The following is a 20,701-nucleotide window of genomic DNA, read 5'->3' on the forward strand; positions in this document are numbered from 1 at the left end:
GAAAACCTACGGAGGAGATCGAGTCTTGTGGGGAAAAGTGCGCAAACCTCTGCAGAGTGTATAAACTAATCATGGTTAGCCGTGTCCTCGGTTATGGACAATCTTGAGTATCTAGTACTTGGAGTATCTTAAGTATCTCATCACTCTAAATTAATATTGTTGGGTTGTTAATTACTTTAATTGGGATTGAGTTGGAGGAACCTTCTCAATGATGTTTCAACCAACTTTGTAGTTAAATAAAATATATTCCTTTGATATAGGGAAAAATTGGCTTTTCGCAAAAAAAACTATAAGCATAGAGCTTTCCACCAGCCAAATATGCATGTAGTGATAGCATTATTTTATTCTTGCTCTACTGTGTTATATTGCCAGCATATTCCATGTGCTGACCCGTTTTCGGGCTGCAACATATTATGTTGCAGACTTTTCAGACGAGGAGTAAGGTTCGTTAGGTCGTTGCCATGCAGCTCAGCTATGCCGTTGGAGTTGATGGACTCACTTTATCTTCCAAGCCTTCCGTTGTTATCGTGTTAGATTGCCTTAAGCCATATTATTGTAATAAGTTCTCTTTGGATACATTCAATGTAATAAGTGTGTGATTGCTACTCTGTTATAAATCCTCAAGTAGTGTGTGTGTCAGCATTACCGATCCAGGGATGACACTGAAGCATAGAGACTTGACCGTTTGAGGTCGGGTCACTACAAGATGGTATCAGAGCACACGCTGAGTGTAGGACACGACCACTAAGCTAAAGCCATAGATCACTATTCTCTCCTCATTTCTAACTCCTCTCCATTTTCTACTCTTTAGGATGGCGGATGCAAGGAACAAGTTTGCACAACCGGATGAAGAAGCACCTTTTGGACGACACTTGAAGGAAGTCACTAGGTACCTGAACATAGGAATACCAAGCTTCACCGGGACCTACAACGCCATTTTACCAGAAGAGAAGCGTTGGATGATTCAAGTACAAGTCCCAGGAAGGACCTTCACGCCAGTCACCAAACCCATCGAGTTTTCCTTCGACGCACCAACCTGGAGTTTAGGAAAGGGTATGGCAGCTCACATCACCATGGGACGCATTGGAGAAGTTTACCAAAAGGAGGTTAAGGATACTATCTACCAGATTTGTGGGCGCCGAGATGAACAAGGGGGGATGATCAGCACCAGAAAGGATAGATCAATTGCAGCTTTCATCCAGGAACTAAACCAGCACATTAGACGCTAGGAGAACCAGATGTGCGCAGGCATGATAGATCTGAAAAAGGCAATGACTAGGATCGTGGAACTGGAGGAAGAACTCAAGGCTACACGTGAAGATTATGAGGAGGAAATCGTCATACTAGTGGAGAAGAATGACGACCTGATTAAGAAGATTGGAATATTCATGGGAGACCCCACACCAGTGGAAGAAGACAAAGAACCCAAGGAGATTCGCCCGGAAGACTACATCATCATCGACGACACCGACTCAGACCTGAGCGATGATGACTTTGAAGATGAAGCTGAAGCAGATATCATGGAGTCTGCAACCAAGGAGTATTTTTAGACCAACATATCAGTAGTAGTATTCCACCATGTAAATAGAGTAGTCCGAGCACTTTTGTGATAGTTAGACCGACTGTGTGACTTGATTGATTGATTGAGTGAGTGAAATGATTGTGTTTGTCTCATGTGCATATGGGTAGTGCTTTCTCATTAGACCTCATTCTATTCTAATCTCTCCCCTCTAAACCCCATCAGATGCCTCCGAGACATGACCCCGGTTTTGCTTTCCCACCGGAGCTCACTCAGTTGATCCAGCAGCAGAATACCCTGATGCAGTTGTTAGTTCAGAACCAAGGCAACAACAACAACAATCCACCACCACCACCACCAGTTGAGAACTTAGCCCGATTTCTAAGGTTGCAGCCGCCGGTGTTTTCCAGTAGCACCGTGCCTATAGTAGAAGATGATTGGCTCCACAGGATTGGAAGGGAGTTAACCACTGGAGGATGTACTGATGCTGAGAAGGTCCGTTTTGCCGCACATCAGTTGGATGGACCAGCAGCATCATGGTGGGAGAATTACACTGTCACCTACCCTATAGCCATAGTGACATGGGACCAATTTCAGCAAGCTTTCTGCACATCCCATGTCTCAACTGGAGCCATGAATATGAAGAAGCGTGAGTTTCACAACTTACGCCAGGGGAACCATACGGTGGCTCAGTACGTGGATGAGTTTAGCAAGTTATCTCGCTATGCCCTTGATGGTGTGGCCACAGATGCCGCAAAGCAGGAGAAGTTCATGGAAGGGCTGAATGATGAGATGAGTATGCAGTTGATGGTGGCAACATTCACCAACTACCAGGAGTTGGTAGATAAGGCTCTTATGATTGAAGGGAAGCAGAAGCAGATTGAGAGCCATAAGAGGAAGTATGGACCAGGGAGGTATAACTCAGGAGCTCAGCAGAAGCCTCGCCTAACCCCAAACTCGGGAGACTTGTTCATAGCCATGGAGGTCATAACCACACCTGAGGAGGATCGCATAACCACAATGGTTCTAAGAATGGGAATGGGAACGGAGCCAACAACAATCAGAACCGCCCCAATCCAGCCACACCTGCCAAAAGAGACCTAAGTCACGTTACTCGCTTTAAGTGCGGGAAGACTGGACACTATGCCATGGAGTGCCCTAAAGGAAAGAATGGAAACGGAAATGGGAGCGCTGGGAAGAAGCCCAATCCATTCAACAAAGGACAAGTGAACCACGTTAACGTGGAGGAGGTTGAAGAGCAGCCAGACGCGGTTATAGGTAAGTTTTTGGTTAAGTCATTTACCACTCTTGTTCTTTTTGATACTGGTGCATCGCATTCATACATATCAAGGGAATTCATGGATAAGTTTAAACTACCGACCCAAACCCTTAGGACCCCTCTGTTAGTAAGTTCACCTGGAGCAGAGTATATGGCTAGTCGATGGTGCGACCAGATACCCCTAACCATTGGCACACATGTTTTTTCCGTCCGACCTAATTATCTTGGAGTCACAAGGATTGGATGTGATATTAGGCATGGACTGGATGTCAAAGTATGGATGAAGTATTGACTGTGCTAGTAAGTCGATTTATCTCACCACCCCGGAGGGAAAAAGAATTAAGTATGTTTCTAGGCATGTGCCTAGGAGCCAAGTGAATATGTGATGGCCTGGCCTATTAGGGATGATAGACTACTCATATCAATAAGGAATTCCTTCTTTTTCGGTAGCCCATTCGGACAGAACTCCAAAGTTAAGCGTGCTCAGCTTGGAGTAGTGTCAGGATGGGTGACCGACCGGATAGTTGCTCCCGGGTGCGCATGAGTGAGGACAAAGTGCACAGAAAAGACTAGTATTGATCTGTGGGGCCAGTCTAGATCCCGCCAGGAGTAACGACCACCGGCGGGTGTGTCCGGGGCGTTACAAGTTGGTATCAGAGCCGACCCTCGTGGTTACACGGATGTTTGCGGATAGGTGCACGGTCATGTTGTTCATGACGTTTGTGACCCGTCGTGGCACATGTACTGGACTGGATGCACAGACGTATGTGCCAAGAGGGAACGTTCCTGTGGCCCAACGAGGACGTCGGTTCCTCTGAGTGGGGGTGTATGTGATGGCCTGGCTTATTAGGGATGATAGACTACTCATATCAATAAGGAATTCCTTCTTTCCCGGTAGCCCATTCGGACAGAACTCCAAAGTTAAGCGTGCTTAGCTTGGAGTAGTGTCAGGATGGGTGACCGACCGGGAAGTTGCTCCCGGGTGCGCATGAGTGAGGACAAAGTGCGCAGAAAAGACTAGTATTGATCTGTGGGGCCAGTCTAGATCCCGCCAAGAGTAACGACCACCGGCGGGTGTGTCCGGAGCGTTACAAGTTGGTATCAGAGCCGACCCTCGTGGTTACACGGATGTTTGCGGACAGGTGCACGGTCATGTTGTTCATGACGTTTGTGACCCGTCGTGGCACATGTACTGGACTGGATGCACAGACGTATGTGCCAAGAGGGAACGTTCCTGTGGCCCAACGAGGACGTCGGTTCCTCTGAGTGGGGGTGTATGTGATGGCCTGGCTTATTAGGGATGATAGACTACTCATATCAATAAGGAATTCCTTCTTTTTCGGTAGCCCATTCGGACAGAACTCCAAAGTTAAGCGTGCTCAGCTTGGAGTAGTGTCAGGATGGGTGACCGACCGGATAGTTGCTCCCGGGTGCGCATGAGTGACGACAAAGTGCACAGAAAAGACTAGTATTGATCTGTGGGGCCAGTCTAGATCCCGCCAGGAGTAACGACCACCGGCGGGTGTGTCCGGGGCGTTACAAGTTGGTATCAGAGCCGCCCCTCGTGGTTACACGGATGTTTGCGGACAGGTGCACGGTCATGTTGTTCATGACGTTTGTGACCCGTCGTGGCACATGTACTGGACTGGATGCACAGACGTATGTGCCAAGAGGGAACGTTCCTGTGGCCCAACGAGGACGTCAGTTCCTCTGAGTGGGGGTGTATGTGATGGCCTGGCTTATTAGGGATGATAGACTACTCATATCAATAAGGAATTCCTTCTTTTCCGGTAGCCCATTCGGACAGAACTCCAAAGTTAAGCGTGCTTAGCTTGGAGTAGTGTCAGGATGGGTGACCGACCAGGAAGTTGCTCCCGGGTGCGCATGAGTGAGGACAAAGTGCGCAGAAAATACTAGTAATGATCTGTGGGGCCAGTCTAGATCCCGCCAAGAGTAACGACCACCGGCGGGTGTGTCCGGGGCGTTACAAGTTGGTATCAGAGCCGACCCTCGTGGTTACACGGATGTTTGCGGACAGGTGCACGGTCATGTTGTTCATGACGTTTGTGACCCGTCGTGGCACATGTACTGGACTGGATGCACAGACGTATGTGCCAAGAGGGAACGTTCCTGTGGCGACAGAACTCCAAAGTTAAGCGTGCTTAGCTTGGAGTAGTGTCAGGATGGGTGACCGACCGGGAAGTTGCTCCCGGGTGCGCATGAGTGAGGACAAAGTGCGCAGAAAAGACTAGTATTGATCTGTGGGGCCAGTCTAGATCCCGCCAAGAGTAACGACCACCGGCGGGTGTTTCCGGGGCGTTACAAGTTGGTATCAGAGCCGACCCTCGTGGTTACACGGATGTTTGCGGACAGGTGCACGGTCATGTTGTTCATGACGTTTGTGACCCGTCGTGGCACATGTACTGGACTGGATGCACAGACGTATGTGCCAAGAGGGAACGTTCCTGTGGCCCAACGAGGACGTCGGTTCCTCTGAGTGGGGGTGTATGTGATGGCCTGGCTTATTAGGGATGATAGACTACTCATATCAATAAGGAATTCCTTCTTTTCCGGTAGCCCATTCGGACAGAACTCCAAAGTTAAGCGTTGCTTAGCTTGGAGTAGTGTCAGGATGGGTGACCGACCGGGAAGTTGCTCCCGGGTGCGCATGAGTGAGCACAAAGTGCGCAGAAAAGACTAGTATTGATCTGTGGGGCCAGTCTAGATCCCGCCAAGAGTAACGACCACCGGCGGGTGTGTCCGCGTTACAAGTTGGTATCAGAGCCGACCCTCGTGGTTACACGGATGTTTGCGGACAGGTGCACGGTCATGTTGTTCATGACGTTTGTGACCCGTCGTGGCACATGTACTGGACTGGATGCACAGACGTATGTGCCAAGAGGGAACGTTCCTGTGGCCCAACGAGGACGTCGGTTCCTCTGAGTGGGGGTGTATGTGATGGCCTGGCTTATTAGGGATGATAGACTACTCATATCAATAAGGAATTCCTTCTTTTCCGGTAGCCCATTCGGACAGAACTCCAAAGTTAAGCGTGCTTAGCTTGGAGTAGTGTCAGGATGGGTGACCGACCGGGAAGTTGCTCCCGGGTGCGCATGAGTGAGGACAAAGTGCGCAGAAAAGACTAGTATTGATCTGTGGGGCCAGTCTAGATCCCGCCAAGAGTAACGACCACCGGCGGGTGTGTCCGGGCGTTATAGAATACCCTCACGGGAGTTGTTCAGGAGGAAGTGCCTGTAGTGAAGGATTACCCGGATGTTTTTCCAGAGGAGTTACCAGGCATGCCGCTGGATCGAGACATTGAGTTTTTGATAGAGCTCTTGCCAGGTATATGGCCAATATCCAAGAGACCCTATCAGATGCCCGCGAATGATCTGGAGGAGATTAATAAATAGATCAAGGAGTTATTGGAGAAAGGTTACATTCGAAGGAGTTCATCACCTTGGGGAGCCCCAGTGCTTTTGGTTGAGAAGAAGGATAAATCCCTAAGAATGGTTGTTGATTATCGGGCCTTAAATGAAGTGACGATTAAGAACAAGTACCCACTATCGATGATCAATGATCTGTTTGATTACTTTAATTGGGATTGAGTTGGAGGAACCTTCTCAATGATGTTTCAACCAACTTTGTAGTTAAATAAAATATATTTCTTTGATGTAGGGAAAAATTGGCTTTTCGCAAAAAACTATAACCATAGAGCTTTCCACCAGCCAAATATGCATGTAGTGATAGCATTATTTTGTTCTTGCTCTACTATGTTATATTGCCAGCATATTCCATGTGCTGACCCGTTTTCGGGCTGCAACATATTATGTTGCAGACTTTTCAAATGAGGAGTAAGGTTCGTTAGGTCGTTGCCGTGCAGCTCAGCTATGCCGTTGGAGTTGATGGACTCACTTTATCTTCCAAGCCTTCCGTTGTTATCGTGTTAGATGGCCTTAAGCCATATTATTGTAATAAGTTCTCTTTGGAGACATTCAATGTAATAAGTGTGTGATTGCTACTCTGTTATAAATCCTCGAGTACTGTGTGTGTCAGCATTACCGATCCAGGGATGACACTGAAGCACAGAGACTTGACCGTTTGAGGTCTGGTCGCTACAGTGTCTTAAGGTGTTATTCTAGTACGAACTCTAGGATAGATCGAACGGAAAGAATAGCTTCATGTTACTTTACTATGGACTCTTTAATAGATCGATCAGAAAGGATAACTTTGAGGTGGTTTCGTACCCTACAATAATCTCTTAGTTTGTTCTCCTCTATTAGTGACTTTGGAGTGACTCTTTGTTGCATGTTGAGGGATAGTTATATGACCCAATTATGTTATTATTGTTGAGAGAACTTGCACTAGTGAAAGTATGAACCCTAGGCCTTGTTTCAACGCATTGCAATACTGTTTTCGCTCACTTTTATCATTAGTTACCTTGTTGTTTTTATACTTTCAGATTACAAAACCCTATATCTACCATCCATATTGCACTTGTATCACCATCTCTTTGCCGAACTAGTGTACCTATACAATTTACCATTGTATTGGGTGTGTTGAGGACACAAGAGACTCTTTGCTGTTTGGTTGCAGGGTTATTTGAGAGAGACCATCTTCATCGTACGCCTCCCACGAATTGATAAACCTTAGGTCATCCACTTGAGGGAAATTTGCTACTGTCCTACAAACCTCTCCACTTGGAGGCCCAACAACGTCTACAAGAAGAAGGTTGTGTAGTAGACATCACCTGACAATCCAGGCACGCGTGGGAACATGGCTCAACTCTCAATAAGTTCCATGCTTGCCACATGTCCACCAGATGTGAACCGCCAGGGGCACCTGTGTAATTGTGCTATGTCGCCCCTTCTCCTTATAAATACTCGCGCTATCATTATCACTTCTCCCACCTTGCTGTCTCGCTCAAACCCTAGTGCCACCGCTAGCCTCAGTCAACACCAGAGACGAAGCACTTCGTTGCCGCAACCTCTCCAACGCCGTCTTCACGTCGGTCGTGGACCTCATCTTCTCCGCCGCCACCGTAGGTCTTTCGCCGCCAAGTTAGGGCGCGGGAGATTAGACTGCTCGGCCTCCTTCCACCTCGTCTAGCAGTTTGCCGTGCGGTAAATAAAACTCACTTTTTACTACTTATTTGATCTGTTGAATATGTCAACATCTTCCAAAAGTGGTTTCTACAACTCCAAATCTATATCTTTCTATTTCTGCATCTCATAACTTGCAAGTATATTCACTTATGCATCACAACTAGTTAGATTCCTCACTTGTATTTATTCATGGATTCGTACAAATCTGGAACCAACTCACTTCAAGAAGTGAATGTCTTCGCACTATGAGGTTAATGTCTTCAAACTGATTTATCTTCAAAATCTTCTGAGAATGCATATGACCTCTTCCCCTTCCCTCACATCTCTAATGCTGTCACAGGTACATGTCCGTGGGAGAATCCCTCGGTTCTCATAGTCTGCATTCATTTGTAGAGTTCTTACAACATCATATTGAATCTCCTGAAGCCAGATCTTGTCTGACAAGAAAATTGAAGCCAAACATTGCCTTGAAGCCTTTCTGTTTGAGTCCAATGGCATCAAGCAAATCTGCAAAGAAGGGTGGCAGACAAAGCTGTGACAACACTACCTTGGACCTGCCCCCTGATCTTTATGAGCAATACCAGTCTGATCCAAATGAATCATACACTCAGCAAAAATCAAGAGTTCAATGGATTCGTAGACACTGGGCAGAGGAATGGTTCAAATACCACTTTGTCACTAATGAGTATGCTAAGAAGAATGCTGTGAGGCCACCTTGGGCCAATATTGTATACAAGAGGCTTATGCCCAAGACGAAGGCTGAAGCCATTGCTCAGGGCTTCTATTCTTGCATGGTCAGAGGACCTCAGCCTGCAGATGCCGACCCATCCAGCCTTTGATGGTGTCACGATGATGAATTATTTGGGCAAAATCTTCAGTTCGCAAGAGCTTATGCTGTGCAGAACAAGAAGGAACTGGGGATTGACTTCAATCCTGGCCCGATAGCTCCAAGGCCAGATGGAAGTCATGAAGCCAATCAGAATATCATTGGCCCCTTTGATAGCTTCGATGGGCTTCTGTCCCACATTGCTGCTGAAAGGGCTACTATCGAAGAGGCTACTGGTGAAGAGGAACATGCTGAAGTTCCTGAGCCTCCGAAGCCATCGAAGTACATGGCGTAGTAGAGATTGTCTTGGGTAGGTGAGATGAGCACGACTCTAGCCCCTGTGCCTTGGCGTGCGAACGCACCATCGAAGTACATGACACAACCATCTGGAGCTTCTTCTCCGGGTGTGAGGGAACAGTCCTTGCTCACCCCTCTTTTAGGGGCGTCAGTCCATTCTGCCACAAAGTCAGCAAGGGTCGTGCCCTTGATGACTCTGGTGGTGCTGAACTCCAGCTGGAATGCCTGCAGCTCGATGTTCCACTCAGCAACCCTTCCTATGGTGTTGGGGCTCTGGAGCACCTTCTCCAGGGGGTATGCGGAAACGACCTTAATAGGGTGGCCATGGAAGTAGTGGCACAACTTTCTGGAGGCGATGAGGAGCGCGAGCAGGAGCTTCTATGGCATGGGGTAGCGTGCATGCGCATCATGGAGCACTGTGCTGATGAAGTACACGAGATGCTCGATGAGGGAGGGGGCATCGATAGTGTCCTGCCCCTCTTGAGGCGAGGGAGCCTCGGGAGCCCTGTCGTCCGGTGGAGCAGCCGAGGCCTTAGGAGCATGGTCCTCAGGCTGTGGTGTTGTGGTCGGGTGCGCTACGCCACGCCGCACACCCGCATCCGCGCGCTCTTCCTGGACCACCATGAGTGCCACGCTGGCCGAGTGGGGTGTGGCGGCGAGGTAAAGCACCAGGGGCTCAAGAGGACGAGGTGCTACCATCACCGGTGGGCTGGTGAGGTACCTCTTGAGGTCTTGGAAGGCCGCCTCATCCTCTGGAGTCCATTCGAATGGGCCCTTCTTCTTCATTAGCTTGAAGAACAGGAGGGCGCGCTCACCTAGCTTAGAGATGAAATGCCCCAGCGAGGTTACGCAGCCCGCGAGCTTCTACATCTCCTTGAGGGTCTACGGAGGGCTCATCTTCTCTATCACCTTGACCTTCTCTGGGTTAGCCTCGATCCCTCTGTGCGATACTAGGAAACCCAACAGCTTGTCGGACGGGACGCCGAGCACGCACTTCTCCGGATTGAGCCACAAGTTTACCTTGCGCAGGTTGGTGAACGTTCGTTCCAAATCTTCGACAAGAGTTCTCGCCTCCCGATATTTGACCACTATGTCGTCGACGTATTCCTCGGTGTTCCTCTCGAGCTACCGGACAAGGGCAATGTACATCGATTGTTGGAAAGTTGCGCTGGCATTGCGCATCCCGAACGACATGCAGGTGTAGCAGTACACCCCGCATGGGGTCAGGAAAGCCGTCTTCTCGACATCCTGCACCACCATCTTGATTTCGTGGTAGCCTGAGAAGGCGTCCAGGAAGCATAACAAGTCGCACTCGGCAGTGGAGTCGACGATCTGGTCAATGTGCGGAAGAGGGAAGGGGTCCTGAGGACAAGCTTTGTTGAGGCTCATGAAGTCGACGCACATGCGCTCCTTCCTGCCCTTCTTGGGGACGATAACTGGATTCAGTAGCAAATCCGGATGTCGCACCTCTCAGATGATGCCAGCCTCTTGTAGCTTCTAGACCTCCTAGACGACGAACGACTGCTTCTCCGGGCTTGCCTCGTGCCTTCTGCTTTACTAGGTGCACACCGGGGCACACTATCAGGTGATGCTCGATTACTCCTCGCGGGACGCCGACCAAGTCCGTCGCCTCCCATGCAAACATGTCATTGTTCGCACGGAGGAAGCTGACCAGCGCCTCTTCCTAGTCTGGGGGAGGCCGACGCCTATGGTGAAGGTGGGGCCTGATCCCCTGTCGTCTTCGACTGGCACCTGCTTCTTCTCGGCCCGGTCTTGGGAGAACAACTGCTTCTTCTTCACTGGCGCGGCCTCCGGGATCTCCGGAGCGCCCCCGACATTTGGCCGCGTGGCCACCGCGGCCTTGAAGGCGAGCTTGAGGGCCATGAGCACGTCCTTGGTGTCCCCCACCATGGTGAGGACACCGCTGCTTCCCGACATCTTCATGATGTTGTAGCCGGGGTGAGTCGCTGCCATGAACTTGGCGAGGGCCAGATACCTGAGAATGGCATTATATGGGAGGCCGCCGCGGGCGACATCGAAGTCGGTGAGCTTGGTGCGGGAGTTGTTGCGTGTACCGAAGGTAACGGGGAGGCGGATCTGCCCCGGAGGAATGGTGGAGCCACCGACCACCCCCGAGAAAGGCTTGGTGGGGAGGAGCCGCTCGTAAGGTACATGGAGCAGACCAAAGGCTTCCACGGAGAGGACATTGAGACCAGCACCGCCATCGATGAGGGTCCCGGTGACCGCAGCTTTACAGAAGGTTGGGGTGTAGTGATGAGGACATCAATACCACTGTTACACCCACAACCCCTGCTGCTATACATACTGGACCAATTACTAGAGCTCGCGCACGCCAATTAAATTATCAGGTACTTTCATTTCTTGGTAATGATTCTAATGTTTATGAGAATATGATGCTACCTAAATTGGATACATTTGTTTTTCTTACAAATGAAGGGCCTGGCATGGATAAGAGGGATGAACACTGGAGCAAGACCAAGCATGGAGATGATGGCATGCGCAAGGGGATCAAGAACGTTGTTACAAGTCATGATTTCAGTACTTTGAAGCCACCATAAGGAGTGCATGAAGCCTTGGACGAAATATACAAGATGCCACTTCATAAATTTCGTCTAGAGGCTATTCTAGGTGCTGCGTCACCTTATTATTGGGCCAGGCCCATGTATTTTTGAAATACTTAAGTATAGGATGTTTTTAGAGTCCGTATGTGTGGGGAAGCAAGAGTTAGGGTTGGTTTCGGACCCCTCCTCCAAGGGCCATGAAATTCCCCCTCTCTCCTCCATATATACATCCCTTAGGGCATCGTTTAGACTTTGGTTTTTTTAGATAAAAGTTCGCCATAGCTGCAACTTCGCGTACTTCGTTTGTGTTCAACGACCAGACAAAGGCGTCATAGAACCCCACCTTGATCAATAAAGCTTCCCTCTTATATTCGCAATATCCAGATTGCAATCTTAGTTTCTTGCTTGTTCTTCGTTTGCCTACAGGAAACAGACCTTTGTGGTCAGGTTGATCATGCTCCGGCATGGTCAATAACCTCTCAGAGTTGGTTTAGCGATTGCTAAGGTGCAACGTCTTCACACGTTCGTACTCGTATTGTCAAAGTCGGCTTCCTCCAAAATGATAGCCACCATCTCATCGAAACATCGGGACACCTTCGCCTCTATCAAGTGGTATCAGATTTCCAGGTTGCTCGGTGAGATTTTACAGTTTTCATAGTTTAGATCGAGTCTGTTCTTCATACCTACAGTCCACGAAAAAGCCAAAAAAAATTAGGGCTAGTTCATCATATCCGAACCAATCTGAGCCTTTGCATAATCTTTTTAGGGTTTTGCATTGTTGAATTTGCGGTTGCATCGTCGTGTCTAGTTGCTGGTCTTAGTGTCTAGTCCTTTAGAGTTTCGAGTTCTGTTCACAAGTTGTCACGCCGTCGCCGCATCATCATCATCACCGCTGCCATATACCACCATCATCATCATCACTGCCATATACCACCATCATCATCACAGCTGCCATATACCACCATCATCGTCACCGCTGCCATATACCACCATCATCATCACCGCTGCCATATACCACATATCCACCGCCATCACGATAATCCGAGTTCACCTCCATCACCGATTCGCCACCAGTCTAAGTTCCACCAAATTCATCGCCGCCACCAGTCCGAGTTCCACCAGATTCATCTCCGCCACCAGTCCTAGTCCGAGTCCAGTATTTTGTTACTCGGTTTTGGATTTCCAGATCAGGACATACTCCGAGTCATGACAGAGTAGGACTCCCGAACTTTCGTGCTACCCGCAGTAGAAAAATAGTTCCAGTTTAAAAAAAACTAAGTCTGGAAAATTCTGGCTAGGCAGTTTTTAGACCATTTGTAGACTTTTTCGGAAAAAAATTTGTTGTGGAGAAAAAAAATAGGAAAAAAAAGTGAAAAAATGAAAAAAACAATGAAAAAAATTCAGAGCGTGCTCCTCCCTTGTTTACGTGCAGCGTCGTGATTTTGTTAGTGTTCTAGGCTCACGTCTCTAGCACGGTCTAGCCTAGGACCAGCATAGTACCGTCGTTGAGCGTTTATTCAACTTTGCATCTCTGAATTGATTATTGCTGACCCTTTTTGCTACCATATTATAAGCCTTCCTAGCTCCACATACATCTACGTCGTGCGTTTGACTCTCCCTGGTAATCGCTCTATCCAAGCTTTGAGAGTTTTGACTACGACGGTTGCCGATCACCGCCTGCTGCTGGGTAAGAACTGGTAAGAATTTGAGATTTGCTTGACGGATTTGTGACACCCACCACCACCTCTTGTTAGTAGTCTGTACGATCATATTCTTGTGTGTTTCTATTGCTACTAACGATGGCAGGATCACAAGCCGACGAGACTGACTGGGAGAACATGACGAATAAGGAGTTGCATGATAAATTTCAGCAAATGATGAGTGGACAGGTGCAAGATGTGCTAAGCAGATTTGAAGAGGCCATGGAGAAGATAGATGGCATGGAGAAGACGTTTGAAACAAAGCTCGATAACAAGTTTAATGAATTGCTCGCACGTCTTCCACCACCACCACCAGCTGCACCTAACGCACCTCTACAACAACAACAGCAACAACGTCGCCTTCCAAATCAAGTGGGACGAGCACAACGCGTCCCCATTGACCCTGGGCAAAATTCTGGTGTCGCTGTTGATGCTTCTGTAGCTCCTGCTACTACTGCAGAGGTGGAGGACCATTACGAGGATGAGGTTGATCAAAATCAGAATTACGTGCAACCACCAGCACCACCACCACCAGGTCGTCCTCAGGTATATCATCGTAATGGTAGGGCTGCACCACCATATGAGGTACGAGATCATGACCATCTTCCTAAACTGAAATTGAATATTCCACCATTTGAGGGTAGATATGTTCCTGATATATATCTTACTTGGGAGTTAGAAACTGAACAACGTTTTACATGTGTACAATATCCTGAGGAGAGACGTGTTCTTGCTGTTGTTTGTGCTTTCACTAGCTTCGCATGTGTTTGGTGGTCTGAACATTGTAGATTATATCCTATTCCAACTACTTGGGCTGCTTTGAAAACTGCTATGCGTACTCGTTGGGTTCCACCATATTATCAACGTGAATTACTTCAAAAATTATAGCGTTTAAGACAAGGAAAAAATTCTGTAGAAGAATATTATTAGGAATTACAAACTGGCATGATTAGATGTGGTATTGTTGAGGAGAATGAAGCTATGCTTGCACATTTTATGGGTGGATTAAATAGAGAGATTCAGACCATTCTAGAGTATAAGGAGTATACTAATATCACCCGTTTATTCCATCTTGCTTGTAAAGCTGAACGTGAAGTGCAGGATCGACAGGCATTGGCGCGAACTAATTTTTCTGCAGGTCAACCTTCATCATGGACACCACGTGCATCCTCTACTTACACTGCACTAGCACCTCCATCAGGTGCCACCTCCAGCCGTGATACAAGAAAGCAAGCACAACCACCACTATCTGCCAAGAGCACACCTGCCGGGCCTGCGCAGAGCTCTTCTTCTTCCATGGCATCAACAGGGCACACAAGTGATATTATTTGTCATCGTTGTAAGGGAAGAGGACATTTTGCGAGAGAATGCAAATCTCAGTGTGTGATGATTGCTACTGAGGATGGTGCGTATGAGTCCGCTAGTGACTATGATGAGAAGACTTTGGCTCTTATTACACGTGAAGAACACGGTGGAGATGATTCTGATCATGAGACGCAATACATGACTCCTGAAGATGCTGACAGGTATGAATGTTTAGTTGCTCAATGTGTTTTGAGTGTGTAGGTCACACAAGCTGAGCAAAATCAGAGGCATAATTTGTTCCTTACAAAGGGAGTTGTGAAGGAACGTTCTGTTCGCGTCATCATAGATGGAGGGAGCTGCAACAACTTGGCTAGCATGGAGATGGTGGAGAAGCTATCTCTCACCACAAGACCACATCCACATCCTTACTACATCTAATGGTTCAACAACAGCGGCAAGGTTAAGGTAACACGTACTGTTCGTGTGCATTTTAGTATCTCTACATATGCTGATTATGTTGATTGTGACGTGGTACCCATGCAAGCATGTTCCTTATTACATGGTAGACCATGGCAATTTGATAAAAATTCTGTACACCATGGTAGAAATAATCAATATACTCTTGTTCATAAGGATAGCCATATTACTTTGCTTCCTATGACTCCTGGATCCATTTTGAAAGATGATATTAATAGAGCTAATAAAGCAAAACAGGAGAAACATAAGAGTGAAAATCAGATTGTGGCAAAATAATTTGAGCAACAAATGAAACCTAATAATCAACCATCTAGCGTTGCTTCTGAAATTAAATTGAAAAGTGCATGTTTACTTGCCACAAAATCTGATATTGATGAGCTAGATTTCAGCAAATCTATTTGCTATGCTTTTGTGTGCAAAGAGGCATTATTTTCAATCGAGGACGTGTCTTCCTCTTTGCCCCCTGCTGTCACTAACATTTTGCAGGAGTTCGCTAACGTCTTCCCACAAGACGTGCCACCGGGATTACCACCCATTCGAGGGATTGAGCATCAAATTGACTTAATTACCGGTGCATCGCTACCCAACCGTGCACCATACCATACCAATCCAGAGGAGACGAAGGAGATTATGCGTCAAGTCTAGGAGCTGCTCAACAAAGGTTACATGCGCGAATCTCTTAGTCATTGTGTTGTTCCTATTATACTAGTGCCTAAAAAGGATGGTACGTCGCGTATGTGTGTTCATTGTAGAGGCATTAATAATATTACTATTCGTTATCGTCATCCTATTCCTAGGCTAGATGATATGCTTGATGAATTGATTGGCTCTACAATTTTCTCCAAAGTTAATCGCGTAGTGGATACCATCAAATTCGTATAAAATTGGGAGCTGAATGGAAAACAACATTTAAAACTATGTTTGGTTTATATGAGTGGTTAGTCATGCCTTTTGGGTTAACTAATGCACCTAGTACTTTCATGAGACTAATGAACGAAGTTTTACGTGCTTTCATTGGACGATTTGTGGTAGTCTATTTTGATGATATACTGATTTAAAGAAGATCTTTGGAGGAACATTTGGAACATTTATGTGTTGTTTTTATTGCTCTATGTGATGCATGTTTGTTTGGTAACCTTGGGAAGTGCACCTTCTGCACCGATCAAGTATCTTTTCTTGGCTATGTTGTTACTCCACAGGGAATTGAAGTTGATAGAGCCAAGATTGAAGCTATTGAGAGTTGGCCGCAGCCCAAAATGGTCAGACAAGTGAGGAGTTTTCTTGGCCTCGCTAGATTCTATAGGCGTTTTGTGAGAGATTTCAGCACCATTCATGCACCTCCAATGAGCTTACAAAGAAGGATGTGCTTTTTGTTTGGGGTACCGCACAGGAAGAAGCCTTCACGGTATTGAAAGATAAGTTGACACATGCTGCTTTACTCCAACTTGCTGATTTTAATAAGACTTTTGAGCTTGAATGTGATGCTGGTGGAATTGGATTAGGAGGTGTGTTATTACAAGATGGAAAACCTGTTGCATACTTTTCTGAAAAATGGCAAACCTGTTGCATATTTTCTGAAAAATTGAGTGGGCCTAGTCTGAATTATTCTACTTATGATAAAGAATTATATGCTCTTGTTCGGACTTTAGAAACATGGCAACATTATTTATGGACCAAAGAAATTGTTATACATTCTGATCAAGAATCTTTGAAATATATTAAAAGTCAAGCTAAACTGAATCGTAGACATGCTAAATGGGTTGAATTCATTGAGACTTTCCCTTATGTCATTAGAAAAGAAGGGTAAAGAAAATTTTATTGCTGATGCATTGTCTCGTCGCTATACTATGCTTTCACAACTTGACTTCAACATATTTGGTTTAGAGACCATCAAAGATCAATATGTGCATGATGCTGATTTTAAAGATGTAATGCAGAATTGTAAAGAAGGAAGACCGTGGAACAAGTTCATCATTAATGATGGATTTGTCTTTTGTGCTAACAAGCTATGCATAACAGCTAGCTCTGTTCGTCTTTTGTTGTTGCAGGAGGCGCATGGAGGAGGATTAATGGGACACTTTGGCGTGAAGAAGACGGAGGATATACTTGCTACACATTTCTTTTGGCCAAAGATGAGACGTGATGTTGAGCGTTTTGTTGCTCGGTGCACTGCATGTCAAAAAGCTAAGTCACGACTAAATCGTCATGGTTTATATATGCCTTTGCCTATACCTAGTGTTCCTTGGGAGGATATATCTATGGACTTTGTTTTAGGTTTACCTTGAACAAAGAAGGGGAGGGATAGCATATTTTTTGACATGGATAGGTTCTCGAAAATGTCACACTTTATACCATGTCATAAAAGCCATGATGCTATTAATGTTGCTGATTTGTTCTTTCGTGAAATTATTCGCTTGCATGGTGTGTCAAATACTATTGTTTCATATCGTGATACTAAATTTCTTCGCCACTTTTGGAGATGTTTATGGGCTAAGTTGGGGACTAAACTGCTTTTTAGTACTACTTGTCACCCCCAAATTGAAGGACAAAGTGAAGTAGTCAATAGAACATTGTCTACTATGCTTAGGGCTGTTTTGAAGAATAATAAGAAAATGTGGGAAGAATGCTTGCCTCATATTGAATTTGCTTATAATCATTCATTGCATTCTACTACTAAAATGTGCCCTTTTGAAATTGTGTATGGTCTCCTACCTCGTGCACCTATTGATTTGTTGCCTCTTCCATCTTCGAAGAAGGTTACTTTTGATGCTAAAGAACATGCTGAATTGATTTTAAAAATTCATGAGTTAACTAAGGAAAACATCGAGCGTATGAATGCTAAATATAAACTTGCTGGAGATAAGGGAAGAAAACATCTTGTGTTTGCACCTGGAGATCTTGTTTGGTTACATTTGTGTAAGGATAGATTTCCTAATTTGCGAAAATCAAAGCTAATGCCACATGCTGATGGTCCTTTTAAGGTGTTAGAGAAAATAAATGATAATGCATATAAACTTGAGCTGCCTGCAGATTTTGGGGTTAGTCCCACTTTTAACATTGCAGATTTGAAGCCTTATTTGGGTGAGGAAGATGAGCTTCCATCGAGGACGATTTCATTTCAAGAAGGGGAGGATGATCAGGACATCAATACCACTGTTACAGCCACAACCCCTGCTACTATACATACTGGACCAATTACTAGAGCTCGCGCACGCCAATTAAATTATCAGGTACTTTCGTTTCTTGGTAATGATTCTAATGTTTATGAGAGTATGATGTTGCCTAAATTGGATACATTTGTTTTTCTTACAGATGAAGGGTCTGGCATGGATAAGAGGGATGAACACTGGAGCAAGACCAAGCATGGAGATGATGGCATGCGCAAGGGGATCAAGAACATTGTTACAAGTGATGATTTCAGGACTTTGAAGCCATCATAAGGAGTGCATGAAGCCTTGGACGAAATATACAAGATTCCACTTCATAAATTTCGTCCAGAGGCTATTCTAGGTGCTGTGTCACCTTATTATTGGGCCAGGCCCATGTATTTTCGAAATACTTGAGTATAGGCTGTTTTTAGAGTCTGTATGTGTGGGGAAACAAGAGTTAGGGTTGGTTTCGGACCCCTCCTCCAAGGGCCACGAAATTCCCCCCTCTCTCCTCCATATATACATCCCTTAGGGCATCGTTTAGACTTAGGGTTTTGTTTAGATAAAAGTTCACCATAGCTGCAACTTCGCGTACTTCATTTGTGTTCAACGACCAGACAAAGGCGTCATAGAACCCCACCTTGATTAATAAAGCTTCCCTCTTATATTCGCAATATCCAGATTGCAATCTTAGTTTCTTGCTTGTTCTTCGTTTGCCTGTAGGAAACAGACCTTCGTGGTCAGGTTGATCATGCTCCGGCGTGGTCAATAATCTCTCAGAGTTGGTTTAGCGATTGCTAAGGCGTGACGTCTTCGTACGTTCGTAGTCGGATCCTCAAAGGCGGCTTCCTCCAAAACGATAGCCACCATCTCATCAAAACATCGAGACACCTTCGCCTCTATCATGTAGAGCGTGGGGAGCGCACCAGCGCCGACTGTTGTCTTGGGATGGTCCCGGGAGGCAAAGACGAGGTCAGCCTCGGGCGCCGCCAAGCCCGGAGGAGCCCCCGCCGCGACTGGGCAGTCCCCGCCGGCCGGAAGAGTGGCTTGACATGGAGGCTTGAAACGGGTGCCTGCGACTCGCCGAGGATGGCCGCGACGGCATGGGTCACCAGAGTCGCGAAGCATGTGACAAACAAATCGTTCAGCTCATCCCAGGAGGCCACCAAATACTCTGGTAGGTTGAGAAGCCAGGAACGAGGCATGCCTGTGAGAGCCATAGGGAGCCACTTCGCCATGACCTTGTCATCGCCGCCCGCTGCCCAGACAGCCTCCGTGTACACCCGGAGGAACTCCGTAGGGTTTGCTGCACCGTCGTACTATGGTGGAAACTCCGGCCTGAACTTCGGCGGCCACTGCAGCTGTCGCAGGGCGGGGGAGAAAGCTCGGAGGCCCGTGATGCCTCCGAACGCGCCCGGCGGACCGACGGGATGGGTAACGCCCGTTGATACGTCTCCAACGTATCTATATTTTTGATTGTTCCATGCTGTTATATTATCATTCTTCGATGTTTTACAATCATTTTATAGCAACATTATATCATTTTTTGGGACTAACCTATTGACATTGATAGAGGCAAAGGTGTCCCGATGTTTCGGTGAGATGGTGGCTATCATTTCTATGGGAGTCGACCTTGACGATCCGACTACGAACGTGCGAGACGTCGCGCCTTAGCAATCGCTAAACCAACTTCCGAGGGGTTATTGACCAAGCCAGAGCACGATCAACCTGACCACGAGGGTCTGTTTCCTGTGAGCAAACGAAGAACAAGCAAGAAACTGAGATTGCAATCTTGATATTGAGAATATAAGATGAAAGCTTTATTGATCAAGGTGGGTTTCTGTGACGTCTTGGTCTGGTCGTTGGACACAAACGAAGTACGCGAAGTTGCAGCTATGGCAAACTTTTAATCTAAACAAAACCCAAAGTCTAAACGATGCCCTAAGGGCTGTATATATGGAGGAGAGAGGGGGAATTTCGTGGCCCTTGGTGGAGGGGTCCAAAACCAACCCTAACTCTTGTTTCCCCACACATACGGACTCTAAAAACAGCCTATACTTAAGTACTTCGAAAATACATGAGCCTGGCCCAATAATAAGGTGACACGGCACCTAGAATAGCCTCTGGATGAAACTTATGAAGCGGCATCTTGTATATTTCGTCCAAGGCTTCATGCACTCATTATGGTGGCTTCAAAGTCCTGGAATCATCACTTGTAACTCCGTTCTTGTTCCCCTTGCGCATGCCATCATCTCCATGCTTGAACTTGCTCCAAGGTTCATCTTTCTTGTCCAAGCTAGGCCCTTCATTTGTAAGCAAAACAAATGTATCCAATTTAGGCAGCATCATATTCTCATGAACATTAGAATCGTTACCAAGAAACGAAAGTACCTGATAATTCAATTGGCGTGCGCGAGGTCTAGTAATTGGTCCAGTATGTATAACAGCAGGGGCTGTGGGTG

The sequence above is a fragment of the Triticum urartu genome, chromosome 6 (genome assembly GCF_003073215.2).
Source record: "Triticum urartu cultivar G1812 chromosome 6, Tu2.1, whole genome shotgun sequence".
In the NCBI taxonomy this organism is placed as follows: Eukaryota; Viridiplantae; Streptophyta; class Magnoliopsida; order Poales; family Poaceae; genus Triticum; species Triticum urartu.